General features: G+C 36.1%; 1 pseudogene across 4 annotated transcripts; it reads left to right on the top strand.

Moving 5' to 3' along the window:
* Positions 1–4,336: 4,336 nt before the first annotated feature.
* On the top strand, positions 4,337–8,728 carry LOC149542521 (pentatricopeptide repeat-containing protein At3g26782, mitochondrial pseudogene; annotated as a pseudogene). Of its 4 annotated transcripts, none has more exons than XR_016355471.1 (3): positions 4,337–7,774; positions 7,862–8,063; positions 8,160–8,728. The product of XR_016355471.1 is annotated as a pentatricopeptide repeat-containing protein At3g26782, mitochondrial pseudogene, transcript variant X1 (transcript). The 4 variants fall into 4 exon arrangements; XR_016355473.1 differs by having other exon boundaries at positions 7,873–8,063; XR_016355472.1 differs by having other exon boundaries at positions 4,337–7,725.
* Positions 8,729–18,289: the final 9,561 nt, after the last annotated feature.

The raw sequence follows: 18,289 nt of genomic DNA on the forward strand, positions 1-18,289 counted from the left end.
GAATTTTCCTTTCCTCCAACTATTTTTTCTTCCTTTCTTTCAACTCTATAAGTTCAACCTTCCTTGCTTCTTGCTGCTCTTGCAATATTATATACTCATTAGATGTAAGTATTTGAGATTTTCTTCCCAATCTAAGAGTGGTATTATCAGATGGTTTGAATCTCTTTGTAACCCTTTGAATTGGTAGCTTCAAAAAATTTCTTAATGATCCCTGACTACATAACCTCTGTTCATATTCTGCCCCAAAAGCTACAGATGTCTTCAGTGCATGTAGATTATGTTTAGCTTGTCCATCTTCATCTATAGATGTCTTCAATCCATCTAGATTATGTTCAGCTTGTCCATCTTCATCTTCAGTGCAATCCAGATTTGAACCATCTAGAATATGTTCAATGTGACCATCTTCACCCTCATTACATTCCAAATCTGAAGTCTCCCAATTGCTTGTTTCAGCATAATAATGAACCACCTCTTCTCTTGGCATTGGAGGTGGAGAAGGAATAGATAATGAAATGTCTTCATCTTGAAAGTCAATCTCTACTCCCAATTCTTTTGCTCCTTCCTTAACCCAGTTAGGTGGATCAAACTGTGTTGGTAAACTCATTTCATCATGCAAGTCATCATCAAATTGTCTCTGGGTAACATTTGCTGGTGAACTTGTATTTTCATTTGTTGGTGAACTTGTATTTTCATCTGCAGGTGAATTTGTATTTTCGTCTGCTGGTGAACTTGTATGTTCATCTGCTGCTGAATTTGCAAGTTCATCTGTTGGTGAATTTGCAAGTACATCTGTTGGTGAACTTGTATTTTCATCTGCTGGTGAACTTGTATTTTCATTTGCATCATCTTTCTGTTGTTTTGCCATTTCTGCCACACAATTTTCAATGGCTTCATCATCATAACCAGCTAACCTTAAAATGCTTTCAATACCTACAGCATCAATTTCATCTTCAACGTTGAATGCATTACTTGGCTTCATGTCATTACAAAGTGCATCTTTATTCAATGGCCAAATTCCAGTCCTTCGGAAGCCAGCTGTAATATTTTTAGGCACAAGGGTAAGTTTGAAAGCTTTGCTTGCAAATTCGGCCAATTATGTTCTTCTTATTTCTATGTGTGGATGTTTGGCCATCCATTTTGACCTTTTAGATTTGAAATATGCCTTGAATGGAGAAAACACACTTACATCTAAAGGTTGTAGTCGATGACTAGTGTGAGCAGGCAATGTAAGAAGATCTATGCCCAGAGATCTCGCCTCTTGAATTGTTGCAAAGGAAACATGGCTTCCATGTCCATCAAAAATGAGCAAATGCCTATTTTTGGATGAAGCCCCACTTGGAACAGATCTAGCAAAATGATGTAACCAATTTAAGAAAAGTTCTTTTGTCATCCAAGCATGTGGTTGTGCTGCCATGCAAGCTCCTGGCTCACAGTTAGTAATGTAATTTTGAAGTCTTCTTTTTGCTTTGAAAAGATAGAAGCCTGGTATGCTCTGACTTGCAGCATTGATACAACATAGTATTGTGATCCATTCTCTACTTTTAGATAAAATTTGAGGCACACTTCTACTTCCCAACTTTGCAATCACTCGCATTCCACAGTTTCTGCCTGCTTGTGCACCTGTTTCATCACAGTTCCATATATGTGTTGGTTCATAATGATTATAATCATACAATGTTGTCAAATTATTATAAAAATTTGCCACAATACTTGGTCGTAGCATGAATGCTCTATCCCTATCTAGACCCTCTGCAGTCCGCATTGTCAAATTTGGATGGTGTTTGTGAAACCCAACCCACCATGATCTACCTGGTAAGCCATTTTTGAATGGATTTGGACTTGTTTGGCAGATGTGAGCCACATGTGACTTAAGGTGAATTACCTCCAATCCACGACCAAGCTGAGCTAAATCTTTACACCATTGAACAACTTCTAGCTCTTCTTCCAAGGAGAGAATTGTTGGGGGTCCCCTAATTTTTGTTGTTGTGAGTCCTGCTAGCCAATAAGATAGACTGCTAGCAGGAATTCCCCACTTCTTTGCCGCTCCTCTTATTGAAAAACAATTATCTTCAACATCTTCAATGTCATGTTCCATTTCCTCTTCTGTCCACTGATTGCCTTGGAAGCTTTTCTTCTTTTTCTGACATTTAGAGGATTTGACAACACCATCTAGCCTATCTGTATTGTCTACAGCAAGAATGTGATTTTTTTTTATTAGGAGCTGGCTTGGCTGAAGTGTTTTCATCATCAGATTCAACAACATGTAATTTAACACCTCGTGGATAGCGAGGTGTCAATTTTCGGGCAGATCTTTTACTTCTTCTCTTTCCTGCTGTCATAATGCCTAAATAGAAAATGTCATGGATTAAAAACCATAAAAACACATTATAGAGAGATTATCTTATAGTAGCAAAACTGAAACAAAGTTTTTTTATGGGAAAAAGCATTCCTAAGAGAATGACTGAACATTTGAACTTAAGACAATTATTCAGTCACTCTCTTAGAAATGATTTTTTCATAGATTTTTCATTTCCATCATTTCCATCGTATAATATGCTGTTATCTTTTTTAGAATTGTTGTATTTTCTCCCAACTATAACTTCATACTATATGATGGTTTGTAGTTCAATCAGTCTTGTAGAAATGAAATTTCTGTCATGATATTTTTACAAATAACTTTATACTACACAATGGATTATGACATATCTCTTATTTTTTGTCATGTAATACACTTTTATTTTTGTGAATGAAATAACAGCATACGTTAAATGATGGACTATAACAGATTTACATGGAAATGAAATAACTCTTATATTCCATCATATAATATGCTGTTGTTTTTGGGAATGAATTAACTGTTAGTCTGGAAATAACAACATACATTGAAGGACTATCACAGATTTACATAGTGTATCATGACAGAAACTATATAAGATGTTAACAGCTACATTATATGCTGAAAATTGATGTTGATCTATTTTGTGGCACATAAATAACTTCATACTATATGATATTAGACTGCAAATAACAACATACTTTATTTGTTGATCTGGAAGATTAGTTAGTCTACAAATAAACAAGATTTTTCACTAACATCATATGATGATGGACTATAATAGAGAATACAAAGAATGCTAATATAGTTCTTTGGCAAAAAAATTCACAGTTAGTGTACGAATAAACATTTCCCAATAACATCATACATTATATGATGGACTATAATAGAGAATACAGCTAATATAGTTCTTTAACTTGAGTGGTAAAATACCTGGTCTACTGGGCTTTTGATATCTTGAGCAATTGATGTTCTATCCAATTCCTCTAAGTGCTCATAGAGAAGCCCAATGTTCTATGCAGTGCTCTGAGCTGAGATAGAATGTATATTCATTTCAACAGAATTCATTCACTGTATGTAGTATTAATAGATTATTTTCCCTCCAACAATTTTGAATTTGAAATTGATAATTCTCTGTGGTTGACAATTTTTCCTGAACTTGCAAATTGGTTAATCCGTGGCATTTGAAAGTTTGTAATTTGATTGGTTGGCAATTGATTGTGGTTTCCAAGAGAAGATTTTGAATTTGTTTCTCCATTAATTGTCTAATTTTGATGGATTGGGGAGCTCCAACCTATCAATTTTTATGATGCAGGTACTCTTAACTTGCTTGTCAAAGACTCTAAGTTGCTTATCGAAGAGTTGGATTTGTTTCTCCATTAATTGCTTGATTTTGATGGATTGGATTTATTTCTCCATTAATTGCCTGTTTTTGATGGATTGGGGAGCTCAAACGTATCAATGTTTATGATGCAGGTACTCTTTAACTTGCTTGTCAAAGACTCTGAGTTGCTTATGGAAGACTCCAAGTCCAGCAGTTGGCTTGAATATTTGTCAGAGATGGGATGAGTTCTGGAAGAAATATTGATTTATTTATATATGTATATGCATTGGATGTTGAACAACTGTACAGTAGTAATTAATTGGAAAGCAAGTGAGGAAATGATGTCTTGTCCATGTGTTTGGACAAACTTTTTTCAAAAAGTGTACAATATGAAATATAATATTTTATACATGCTTCTTTATATTGTGTAAAGAGTAATTTGAATAATGAAAACTAACATTTTATATTAGTTTATATGGAACATACAATGAATGTTATTTATCTAAAAGTGGTAGCAATTTTAGTAAACCAATGATATATACAAGAAAAATTTGTAATGAATTAGTTTTTAATAATTATTAATAAAAAAAACTTAAACATCAATATCTTATTGTTCAATCAATGGCCTATATTGATACTAAAATTAGTTCATAAGATGTTAACCACCCTCCCAACTATTGGTGCCTGTTCAACTACTGGGTCCTCTCCCCTAGTCCATCTTTGTCCATGGAATGCATCGCATTTCTTTAAAGATAGGAAAACACAATTGCATCGCATGTATATTCAGATAGGAAATCAAATATCTGGTTTTTTGAAGGCGCTAAAAGAATATCTGAACTCGTATACATGTGATCTAAGCTTATTTTTCAACAGTTCGATGTATAATGGTATTGCAATGGCATTCTGGGAAGGTTATTCAGAAATCCAAAGATTGCAACTTTATTCTCCTATTCAGGCGCTTCAGCACTATAACAAGCTGTCGATGCACAGAGGAGGTAGAAGGTATATCATATCATTACAGTCAGAATCCCAACACATATGCTTATCTACTGCAGGAATGCAGAAACATAAGAACACTTACCCAACTGCATGCCCGTATTCTCATAGATGGATACAGCCAAGACACTTTTCTAGCCAACAAATTGATGAGCATGTATGTTAATTGTGGCAGTTTGAAGGATTCACGTCTTGTGTTTGACAGAATAACAAACAAAGCAAATGTTTTGTTATGGAATGCTATCATGGGGGAGTATTCAAAGATTGGGTTGTTTGGCGAGTCTCTTTCACTGTATTACCAGATGAAAAAAGGAGGAATACAAGCAGACAATTTTAGTTTCACCCTGGTGCTCAAAGCCTGTACAGGCCTCGGCTTTTCGGGTATTGAAAGTGGACATGACATTCATGAAGACATCGTGAGAGCTGGATATGAATCTGATGTTTATGTAGCCAATTCACTTATTAGTATGTATGCAAAATGTGGGTGTGTAGACCTCGCGCGACAAATGTTTGACAAAATGCCGCAAAAAGATGTAGTGTCGTGGAATTCTATGATCGTGGGGTATGCCCAGAATGGCAATGGGCACGAAGCATTGCGAATCTTTTCTCAGATGAGAAACTCTGGCATGCTCCCCAGTAGTATAACCATCGTCAATGTGATGAGAGCTTGTGCTTGGTTAGAAGGTCCACAACATGCTAAGTGTATTCATGGTCTCATAGTTAAAATTGGTTTTGACTCGGATATAGTTGTGAGCAATTCTTTGTTATCCCTCTATACGAAATGTAAGAGTATAGATTTTGCGGAACTGGTGTTTGACGAAATGCCTAATCGAAGTTTGGTTTCATGGAATGCAATGATAGCTGGGTATGCACATAATGGGCTGGGGAAGGAAGCATTGTTACTTTTTAATGAAATGGTCTTAGCAGATGCGAGAACAGATTTTGCGACTCTGGTGTCTGCTCTTCAAGCATGCGCCCATCTAGGTGCTCTGCGGCAGGGAAAGTGCATTCATGATTACATAATCAGAAAAGGGTTTGAGTTGGATGTCTCTCTGGGTAATTCTCTTGTAGCCATGTATATTAGGTGTGGGAGTATAGAGAATGGGAGAAGTGTGTTTGACAAGATGATTGCAAAGGATGTCATAACATGGAGTACGCTCATTGCTGGGTACAGTCAAAATGAAAATGGCAGCGAGAGTATAAAACTCTATAGTCAAATGCAATTGGAAAACATAAGACCTGATTCTTTCACCATTGTAAGCGTGCTTCAGGGATGTACTCATATAAGAGCTTTACTGGAAGGTGAGATGATGCATGGACATGTGATCAAAAGTGGGTTTGAATCAGATGTTTTCTTGGGAAATTCTGTAATAGACATGTATTCCAAGTGTGGAAGAGTAAATTTGGCACATATTTTCTTTGAGAAAATGTCTGAAAGAAATGTGGTATCATGGAATTCCATGCTTGCTGGATATGTTCAAAATGAAAATGCCAGGGAGGCCTTGACTGTTTTTAATAAAATGCAGCAGATAAATGTTACTTCCGACTCCTGTACTATGGTAGTTATCATCCAGGCATGTGCCCATTTAAGAGCCCTGCATCAAGGCATGAGCGTCCATGGTTACATAGTGAAGGCAAATTTAGATTTGGATGGTTTTGTGCAGAATTCCCTGATAGATATGTATGCCAAGTGTGGAGATGTATATACTGCACGCCAATTATTTGATGGAATGACTAATAGAAACACAATATCATGGACTGCAATGATTGGTGGCTATTCCCAGAGCGGGCTTCCTAGTGAGGCTATGGCACTCTTCCGTCAGATGCAAGTAGTGGCTGTAAAACCTAACACAGTGACAATGGTGAATGTACTTCTGTCATCTAACCATTTTGCAGCTCTGCATCAAGGTAAGCAGATTCATGGTTACATAATCAAAAGTGGATTTCATTCTGATGTTGGGGTGGGAACAGCCCTGATCGACACATATGCGAATTGTGGAAGTGTGGAGATTGCACGAAACTTGTTTGATCAAATGCCTGAAAAAAATGTGGTTTCGTGGAGCACAATGCTTGCTGGCTATGGAATGCACGGGCTTGGTGAGAAAGCAATTATGCTTTTTCGTCAAATGCAGCTGGCTGGTGTAATGCCCAATCACATCACGTTTGTTTCTCTTTTGTCTGCCTGTAGTCATGCAGGCTTAGTGGAACAGGGCTGGAAATATTTTAATTCTATGACCCAAAATTATTCCATTGCTCCTAAGGTGGAGCACTATGCTTGTATGGTGGACCTCCTTGGACGTGCTGGACAACTGAATGAGGCATGGAATTTTATTAGGGCAATGCCATTAGAACCCAGTGCCAGTGTGTGGGGTGCCTTGCTTGGAGCCTGTAGAATCCACAAGAATATTCACTTAGGTCATTGTGTGGCAGAACACCTTTTGGACTTAGAGCCTGACAATGCTGGTTGTTACATACTGCTTTCAAATATTTATGCTGCAGCTGGCAGATGGGATGATGTAGCAAAAATGAGATTAATGATGAAAGACAAGGGGTTGAAAAAGACTCCAGGATACAGTTCAATAGAAGTAAGTAACGGTGTTCAAGCATTTGTTGTTGGAGACAGATCGCATCCTCAATCGGAGAAAATATACAAAATGCTGGACACCTTAACTGTGCAGATGGAGGAGGCAGGATGTGTGCCCGACACAGATTTCGTTCTGCATGACGTGGAAGAGGAGTTGAAGGAAGATATGCTATCAACTCACAGCGAGAAATTGGCAATTGCATTTGGCATTATAAACACAAGCCCTGGAACTCCACTTCGGATTACCAAAAACCTTCGAGTTTGTGGTGACTGCCACAATGCCACCAAGTTCATCTCCAAAATTGCTGCCCGAGATATTTATATGAGGGATGCAAACCGTTTCCATCACTTCAAGGATGGATTATGCTCTTGCACGGACTATTGGTGATGCCAATATGAATGGGCAACAACCAATTTGTTAAAGTTTCCTATGTCCATCTCTGGGTGTTGACTTTGGAACACAACTAACTACCTGAAGCCACAGCGGTTTGTACTCATCTACATTTGTCTGGCCCAAGGATTTTCTTGTATGAGGGTATAGTCCAATAAAATGAAGCTTATATTTATTTGTTTGGTAGTATTTGAATAGATAAAGATGCCTCTCTTACTGTGTACAAAACAGCTATGGTGCAGGAGGTATCCATATCACTGGGGAAAGATGTCAATGATGGTCAATAAGGGTAACTGAGATGTGATAACTTGGTTGACGCCAACGACAAAGTTAAATGCTGGAGACCGATCACAGTATCAAATACAAATCATGAGATGCTTTTGGTGTCATATTGGCAGATAGAGCTCTTATCTGTTTTTGATATGTTGAAAAGGTGAGACCAGCTTTTGGCTAATGTTTCTGAGATTATTAAGTCAGTCCTTGCAATTCTACTTGCACTGACGAATAACCTGCTTTTCTGTTGTGACAGGCACAGCGTCACCAGTTTCATCTTTAAGATTGCTCCTGAAAAATCACAAATCTGCAGGTGTCTCTGGTGGATTGGCTATATTATGGGATCCTAGGAAGGTAGTTTGTGAAAACAAAATTACCCTTTCAACTGGATGGGGTTTATAGTCAAAAGCATCAAAAGACCACTCAACTTTCATCTTATCAACATATATGGTCGGATACCTACTATAGAAAAGAAGGCAGTATGGTCTGAAATTAAAAAATATCGTTTCGAAAGATTTCCCTTTTCATTTGTGCCCTTACTATAGCAAGTTCTGTCCTGTTCCTTGTTTCCCTATCATTTCAATGGCACTGAACACTCTGAGATGTGACCCTGTTGAGCACTATTCATCAGCTTTTGGGCATCTCCGACCAAATTCCACAACCTTTGTCAGCATCCTACTTGCCTGTATCAAAATGGGAGCTTTGCAACAGGGCATGGACATCATTAAAGAAGAGAGATTGTAGTTGCAACTGCCTTGGTGGGCATGTATGCAAATGTGGAAGAATAGAGAATGCACTTGGAAATTTGAGAACATATCTTTAAGAGATGTGGTCTCATGGTCTGCAATGATTTTAGGATATTCACAAAATGTGTTTGCTGAATAGACTTTCGAAACTTTCAGAAAATGCACTTCTGGGTGTAAAGCCAAATTTCTACAACCTTTGCTAGCATCCTCCTTGCCTAGCCCAAAATGGGAACTTTGGATTAGGGGGCATAGACATCCCTCAAAACATAATGAAAAGAGGATTTTTGTCAGACATTGTAGTTGGATATGCTTTGGTAGACTGGTATGCAAAATAGACTAGGATACCGATTCGTGGATACCAGGTCTGACTTCCGCATCCGATGTGGACGGATGTTAGAAGCATTCGGAAGCCCTACGGATGCTGGCCAGAAGCTAGCTGCAGGCTCCCAGATGCATCTGGAAGCCATGCTGGCCGGAAGCTGGCCGCAGGCTCCCGGATGCATCTAGAAGCCAGATGCATCTGGAAGTCTAGCTTCTAGATGCATCCGGGAGCTTGCAGCGAGCTTCCCCCAGCATCCCAGCTTCCAGCGGCTGGCATCCGGCTAGCATTCGTAGGGCTTCCGAATACATCCGGGAGCATCCGTGGGCCCAGCTGCTGGAAAAGCCAAAAAAATAATTAAAAACGTTTTAAAACACTTTAAGTTGCCCATTAAACATGTGTTGTAATTGTATTTTCTGGTTATTTTTTGCTATGTAACCCTAAAACGACCCTAAAGGTTATTGAAGCATTCACAACTCATTTTGGAACTTTGTTTGTACTTACAACCACTTCTCATTTGGTTTCTAGTTTGCATTGCCATTGTGAAGCCAAGTTCAACATTTTCGAAGAGGATCGATCGAAGAGGGAGAGATAACTTTTTCAAAGGAGTTTAAATCATTCAAAGTAAGTGATCAATCCCATTCTTGAGTATTTTGATGATTTTTTTAGAGTTTTTGATGAATTTTTTCAAGTTCTTGAAGATTTTTTTCAATTTTTTTTTGAAAGATATGTAGAAGCAAGTTTGTGTATCTATTTTAGTAGTTGTTTTTCACTTCTTTCAACTTGTATGCATGATGTTCATAGTTGTTAGGATCTAATTAAATTTTATTTATTTTCTTATAGAAAACCTACTTAAATTTTTTTTTTTTTTTTATAAAATAGGTTGCAAAAAAACTAAGCAAGAATGGATACCGGTGATAGTGCTAGTCGAAGTTCAATAGAGGGCCAAGGAGGGGAAGGGACTGATAATTTCAAAATTGATATAGGTTCTCTTTTGTGGAGACATACATCACAGATATCATAAGTTTTAAGAGGTGGCTCATACTATTGGAAGTGCAATTATTGTCAAAGTAACAAAGGAAAACCCTTCAATAGCTCATATTCTCGAGTGAAGCTTCATTTTATGGGCCCTGTTGGCAAAGAATTTGGAATGTGCAACGGCAAAAATGAAACTAGGATGACTAGTGCATAAATACTTTCATTTGTAGGAGAACACGAAGTTGTTGATGCATTGATCATTAGATTAAAAAAGCTACTATCAAGGTCCTTCCTCAAAGAGCAAGTTGTATGCACCTACTGAACCAATTACATCCTCCCAACACCCATTCTTGCAAGTACCTATGCCAGGAGGGGATGAGGAAGAAGTGGGAATTTCAACCCGCAAAAGATGCCTATTGCACACCGCATTTAAAATGTAGGCAAGATACCGCACTGATGAAGCTATTGCACGTTGCCTCTATGCAAATGGGCTTCCTTTCAACTTGGTGAGATTGCCATATTGGAAGAAAATGGTGGTAGCAACCGACTATACAAGCCCAGGGTATGAAAAAGGTGCATACGACTCTATTGTAACAAGAGAAGACACATATAGAGAAAGACCTTCAACCAATTAAAAAATCTTGGAAAACTTTGGGTCTAACTATTGTGTCAGATGGTTAGAAGGATACAAGAAACCTACCACTAATTAATATGATTGCAATTTCCTCCAAAGGGGCAATGTTTTTGAAGGCTATTGTTTGTGAGGGGCAAGTGAAGGATTCTGAATTCATTTCTAGAATTCTCATCGAGGCCATCGACATGGTGGGTAGTGAGAATGTTGTACAGGTGATCATAGACAATGCCAAAAATTGTAGTGGTGCAATTGCTTTAGTTGAGAGTCTGTATGAGCATATTTTTTGGACCCCATGCACTCTTCACTCCCTTAAATTGATCATGCAGAGGATTGGCATTGAAATAGAGTGGGTGAAGAAAGTATACCAAGAGGGGGAGGACATACAGATGTTTGTGACCAACCATCATATGTCACAATCCATTTTTAGAACATACTCCAAATTGGAGTTGTTAAAGGTAAATTGATTTTTTAAAATTACTAAGTTTCATGGATTTGTAATTAAGTTAAAAATTAAAAATTATAATTATATTGTCAATTGACATATTGTTAACTTGCTTAGGTTGCTAAGACCCGTTTTGCATCTCATACAATTGTTATGAGACGACTCCTCAAGGTAAAAGATGCATTGGGCCAAATAGTCATCAGTAAGCAATGGGGCGTATGGAAGATCTCAAGTTCAGAAAGAGTGCAAAGGATCAGGGATTTGATCTTGAATGAGAGTTGGTGGGCTCGTGTGGCATATGTATTGAATTTCACCGAGCCCATCATGACTATGCTTCATTTGCTAATACAGATACACTTTGCTTGGGGGATGTGTATGATGACATGGTGTAATATACACTTTTTTCCGGGTCTTAATTAACAACTAACATATCAAAGAAATACAGTTATTACTTCATTTTCATAGGAAGAGAGTTATATCAATTACGTTCATGTGAATGAGATTAACGGTTACAATCAATTAAACACAACTTCATAACTAAGAATTGAAAACACCATCAATGAATTTATTCTAGAAATTAGAATCTACATATCATGGAATTTGAAGCCGAAATCAATCTAAGGATGCTTCTGCAAACACCTAGATTAGTCTACAAATACCACTCAGGATCAAATGATGATTATAATCAAATACCACTATATAAATTAGGGCATCACATATCACTGTATCAATTAGGGCTTCAATTACCATTGGATAATTTAGGGTATTAGATACCACTGTATCATTTAGGGCGTCGAATACCATTGTATCACTTAGGGCATCAAATACCATTGTATCATTTGGGGCATCAAATACCTCTGTTTCATTTATTTTCTTCCTATTATTAACTGTGGCAATAACATAAGATTACAAGATATGCTTATAATCATTATTCTTATAAATGAAAGACTGAAATAACAATCCAATAGATATATTCCATAATTCAGTTGGAAGGTCAATCGATCTAAATGGTTACTGATTACATTGACGAGAAGGTTGCTTTCATTAAAGGAAATAATTGAATTCAACAATAAATTAATCCATCATATCTTCTGCTTGTATAAATATCATAAAGTAAAGATACATATTACCAATACATGTTTGAATGCTCAACTTAACTTTATCTAATGCACGTTCTGACATTTTGTGGAGAGGGGAAACATTGTCAAGGGCTTAATCACCCAACCACGGACCTTAAACTTATCTCCACACTTTCTCTTACTAGAGAGACTCTCCCTACTCAGAATAGACATGGAACACCCTGTCAGTCACTTAGCATCCTGGTACTTAATCACACCACTCGACTTGACAATAGAGAATGTATTGGACATGCATGAGCTATCAAATGATTCCTTTTTGAATAATAAATAATTGTTGTCACATCTGAAATCTGTTTTCATGTTAATGTAGATTCTTTTCTCTCATCTCTTCACCCTTTTTCTTGGCTATATAGCTAGGTGAATCCTAGGTGATTGAATCTTAGAGCAACTAGCTCTTTTTGTTGATCCTTGACTGATATAAGAATATTATATGTTTCTAGCTCATCACAAGTTGTGATTCCAAGAAATGTAATCTTTATGACTTGCAGAATACATATCTTTTGATTATGACTTTCCAATTGTATAAATAAAATATGTTAGCATGTTATCGATACTGGGCTTTTATTTATCATAAACAACTCTATCTTAGAAATGGTCTATTTGATGATGTTTAAGCAAATGATTTGCATCATGATACAAGACTATATCTTGCTGATATAGTAAATTGGAATGCAACGATATCTGATAATAAAATATATTGTAAAGCTTGGAATATAAACACCACATAACCTGGTTAAATTTGGAAATAGAATGGTGTCTTGCTGGACGTTATTAATCAACCTCACCCTTCACGGAAGAAATGCAAACTCTAGTGTGATTAACAATCACGTCTTCAGTAAATCATCAATGGCAATTTGTGGAAGAAATATACAATGAATAACAATGGCAAATTCTAGAGATATCACATTGTATCTATAGAGGTATCCGAAATATAGGAAGAAGACATGTGCCAAAAAGAGGAAGTCGGGTGGTATGGAGAAGAAATTGAGTGCCATAAAAAGAAGTCGAGTGATGAGTTATATTGTCCTCTGTCTCTCTTGGCTTCATAATAAAAGGTATTTGAAAGTTTCTTTGGCTTCCAAGAAGCTGTAACTTACCAAGAAGAGACTTGGTTCTTGATTGCCAATAAAATGTGCCAAATGTTCATTTCGGTTTTTAGCAAGAAGAAATGAATAAATATGAAAAAAGATTTGAAGTTTTTAAATCGAGGATAATTATAATTTATATCTATCTACTTACATGTAGATATACTTATGAGGTGGCATTATATTATTTATAAAAATAATATTATGGTGTCACTTTATTCCTATATCTATGTGTACGTACATAGGTATCCATTAGAATGATGTGGTGGAAAAATCAATCGAAAACCATTTGAGGTATGCATTATTATTAATTAAGATAATTAATATTTTAAATGTTTATTTAATAGTTCATGCATATCTAATGTGTGTATCTTGTTATGCAGTCGCTAGGCCCTCAACCATGGTGATTCACGATTCATACCCATTTGCCCAGTGATGGTGATGCTTTTATGCACAATTTTTTTTTGACAATGCTTCCACCCCTTTGACGTGCTCCCTACAAGGAAATTTTTCGTAGTTAAATCATATTACCATAACAAGTTATTAATCATAAATAATCATAACGGTTAACTGACTTTTCAATTTGATGAATTGATGATAAATAATTAATTAGCATGTTATTTTCATATGAAATTATAATGACTAACCATATTACTATTTCGCAAGATTATAACAAATTTAACTGTCAACTGACTTCATGTGAACCTTAACGGCTATATGAACATTTTAAATTGGGTCAAAAATTGAGATGTAACACATGGACACCATGGTTGAGAAGGTAAAACATTTTATACAAGCACATGAGAGTGACCCTACAAAAAGTGAAAGCAATCATCCACCATCGCTGGAATAAGATGACTACCCCATTGGACCTCCTTGCATATGCCCTATCTCCTAGGTACTATAGTGAGGAGGTAGTTGGTATGCTGGGTAGAGTTGCACCATTTGTGGATGAGGAGGGTGCTGAGGGGTGCCACAAAGCTCCTATAAGACTCTTCCCATTGGAAGAAATGCATGAAAAAGTGAGGGAAGAATTTGGGTTGTTTGCTTTTGGGTTAAGGCATTCTCCATTTTCACTAAAGGACCAAAATAGAATGGGAGCTATCACATGGTGGTACATGTATGGTCAACCTTTCAAGCATCTTCAACCTCTTGCAATCAAAATCCTATCACAAGTAAATTTTTTTTTTTTTTTTTGTAAATTTGTTTTAAACTCTTATGTTTATACTTGCATTTTAGAATTTAGTGTTTCACACATTCTTTAAAATTAATTTTTTTTTTCATTTGTATGTTTTGTGACAACTATCTAGGTTGCTAGTTCTTCTGTTGCTGAAAGGAATTGGAGTACATACTCCTTTATCCATTCAATGAAGCACAATCAATTGGGCTCCAAGAAAGTTGGGGACTTGGTCTTTGTCCACACCAACTTGCGTCTTTTGTCATTTAAGAATGATCATTACAAGGAAGGGCAACAAAGCTTTGGGGTGTAGCCCTTGAGTGTGTAGATTTGGATGCAACATTTCATAATCTTATTACAGTCGGAGACGGTGATGATGATAGTGTGGCACATGGTGCATCTAGTATTAGTGGAACCATGTTGGGTTCAAATGATCTTTTAGTAGATGGAGATAATGATGAGAATGTGGATTTTCTTGCCAATTCCTATGATTCAAAGTCAAACTTTGATGCAAGTTGATTGAATCTTCAATCATTAACTAAGAACTAAACATGACCTATTAGAACTTATTGTCTAAGGCTAAATGTCGTTACACTAATGTTGGACAAGAACATATTGATATATCATATAAATTTTGAAATATCTTGAATTTTGATTAAGGGTTAAGTATCATAGATTCATAGTCATACTGTCAAATGATTTGTTTTTGTATATTTCTTGCATTTCTTTGCATATATATATATGTATGTATGTATGTATGTATGTATGTATGTATGTACACACACACACACACACAAACACACACACACACATACATACATACATACATACATGTTTCCTCCTACATCTGCATCTGCAAAATTTTTTTTTTCTGCATCCCATATCCACTTTCAGAATCCGCATCTGAAGTTAGAAAATTGAAAATAATAGACAAAACACCTGAATTGTTTGATAGGAAGGCTCAAAGAGGTTATCTCATGGAATCCATGATTGCAGTATATGCAGAAAATGAATATTTTAAATACACTATTGAAACTTTTAAGAAAATGTAACTTTATGGTTCCTACATGTGCCAAAATGGAAGATTTGGAAAAGGGCGTGGACATTCAACAAAGCATAGTGGAAGCCTTTTTTGTCATATATTATACATAAAGGACAAAAGAATTTTGTCAAATGTTGTGGCTATAACTGCTAAGGTACATGCTTCCAAAATTTGGAAGGATATATAATGCACAAAATGTCAAAGCGTAGACAAAGCATGGGTAACTACACTAGCAGACATTTATGCAAAAATTGGAAGGAGATATAGTGAATTTGTAACTACCCATCTGTGGAAAATGTGGAAGCGTAGACAAGGCATGTATAACTGCATGAATAGACATAAAATATAGACAAAGCGAATGGCTGACTTGGCATAATGACTCAGAGATGTCATTTAATGGATTGAGATTCAAGTCAAAAGCAATTGGTAGGTGTAAATCTGAATTTCACAACATTTGCAAACATCCTCAATGGCTCTGACAAAATGGAAGCATTGCAACAAGGCATGGACAGCAATAAAAGCATAATGGAACACATATTTTTGTCAGATATTATAGCTAAAAATGCTCTGGTAAACATGTATGAAAATATGGAAGAGTAGACATGGCATGTGAACAGTTTGAAAGGATGTCTCGAAGAGATGTCATCGCATGAGATTACATAATTGAAGGATATGTCCCAAATTAATTTATTAAAATGGCTTTTTGATTTTTCAAGTAATGCAATTGGTAGTTGAAATTCCATATTTCACAACTCGTGCCGGTATCCTCCCTACTTGTGCTAAAATGAGAGCTTTGGAATAGGGGATCACCATCCATTAACTCATAGCGGAAGGGGGTTTTTCTTTCCATATGTTATAGGTAAAGGATGGAACAACTTTGTAAAATGTTGTGGATGAATTGCCCAAGTAGACATGTATGCAAACTGTGGACGCATAGCAGGCGTAAAGCCGAATTCCACTACCATTTCCAACATTCTTACTTCCTATGCCAAAATTGGAGCTTTGAAACAAGGCATGGGCATCCATCAAAGCATAATAGAAAGATGATTTTTGTCAGATATTAAAGCTAGAAATGCTTTGGTCTACATGTATCGATGGGCCCTTGGTCTACCAGTGAAGTTGAAATGTCCTTAAATAGCCCACTAGGGATCAAGTCTTGTCTAGTGTAAGGCTCTGACATCAAAAAGAGATTAGGCCAGGATTGTGCCTCGAGCAAATTCGACAGAATGGATACCCCTTAGTCCTTGCACTTAGCCAAAGAGATTTAACCATTGGCTCGTGCTATAATACCCCTCTAATTGTGACGATTATAAGTCAAGTTTGGAGATAGTATAAGGACACTTAGGATATGTTGGAAGATAAGGTTACTTCTGGTACTCTTTCATTTCACATTTGCTTAAGTAAAAACTATAAATTTACATGTAACTAGTGTAACTAGAATATTCAAGTACAACGATGCTTATCCACCAAACAACCTACTAAAGGCAATAAAATAAAATAGACCCTTGATGATATAAAAATGTTTAGAAACATTTCTATCCTTATCATACACATCCTTGCAACTCTACTTGGAGCTTGCTTAAAATGTCTATACCTTGATTTGCATTGGATATTTGATCATGCTCTATATAATGTTCTTAAGAAATTGAGTATATGGTTTATTGTTTAATTTGTACCTTGGATCATGCTTTGTAGGTTGCTTAGAATTATAAGTCAATATCAATGCTTTCAATACCTTGTTTGGACATATCGTTTATGGCTTCTTTTACTTCATTTTTATGATTTGGTTCTAACAAATCCCACTAACCCATTATGCTTTAGGTGTATGTACCTGTGTGTGTTTACTTTGCTTGTCATGTTGTCTGGATGAGGGGAGGTAGTCATAGTCACTCCTATAGGAGATTTACATGATATCGTAGTCCTCCTTCCTTGCATGTCATTATTTCTACAAATGCATATATATTATAACTAACATGATGCAGGTGTGTATAGGTACAAGACATTGACTCCATCTGGCTACACAGGTCTGAGCATGTATCAAAATCGTCAAACATGTTGTTAAAAGCGAGATGGAACCATGATCCATATAGGTTGTCATGGGCTCAAATTTATGTATGAACAATACAATATGTTTCAAATATATACCCTATTTAAAAAATATTTTAAGTAATTAATCAATTTATTAAATAAAACATGAACAAGTTATAAATTATGTGTAAATTAATAAATAAAAGAGATAAAATCAAATAGTAGAAGATGACAATTAAACAAAAATATAAAAGATAAATCTATTAATTATTTTGAGAATAACTACTATTATTACCAAACATGTCTATATTATAATATTATTAATACTACCCAACATATCAAACACTAACTAATATTATTGATGAGATTACACCTATCAATCAATACCTCCAAGAGTGGTGTCCATGTAAGTAATATATATATATATATATATATATATATATATATATATATATATATATATATATATAGGGAGGTACAAAAAAAAGATTATATTCCAAATCTATACGCAAATTCACATATACTTCAAAGGAATCGAGAGCATAGCCCACGTCATTGAGCAAGGAATGCTAGCCAGTAAAATTTCACTATCCAAACAAGGGAAATAGTTGGGACCATTTAGGCAAGTCAGGAAGGAATCAGGAGTTTCTTCCCAATATAAATGAACCAAATTAAGGCACATGCAGTAGATCATTACAGAACCTGAATTACATTAGTGTGAGGAGACCACAACATTGTAAGAGAACCACACCATCAGTAAGGACCTCATCATTAGGAGTGGTAATTACAATGGTTG

The sequence above is a fragment of the Cupressus sempervirens genome, chromosome 8 (assembly GCF_028749045.1).
Source record: "Cupressus sempervirens isolate cs-2001-9-10 chromosome 8, ASM2874904v1, whole genome shotgun sequence".
NCBI lineage: Eukaryota > Viridiplantae > Streptophyta > Pinopsida > Cupressales > Cupressaceae > Cupressus > Cupressus sempervirens.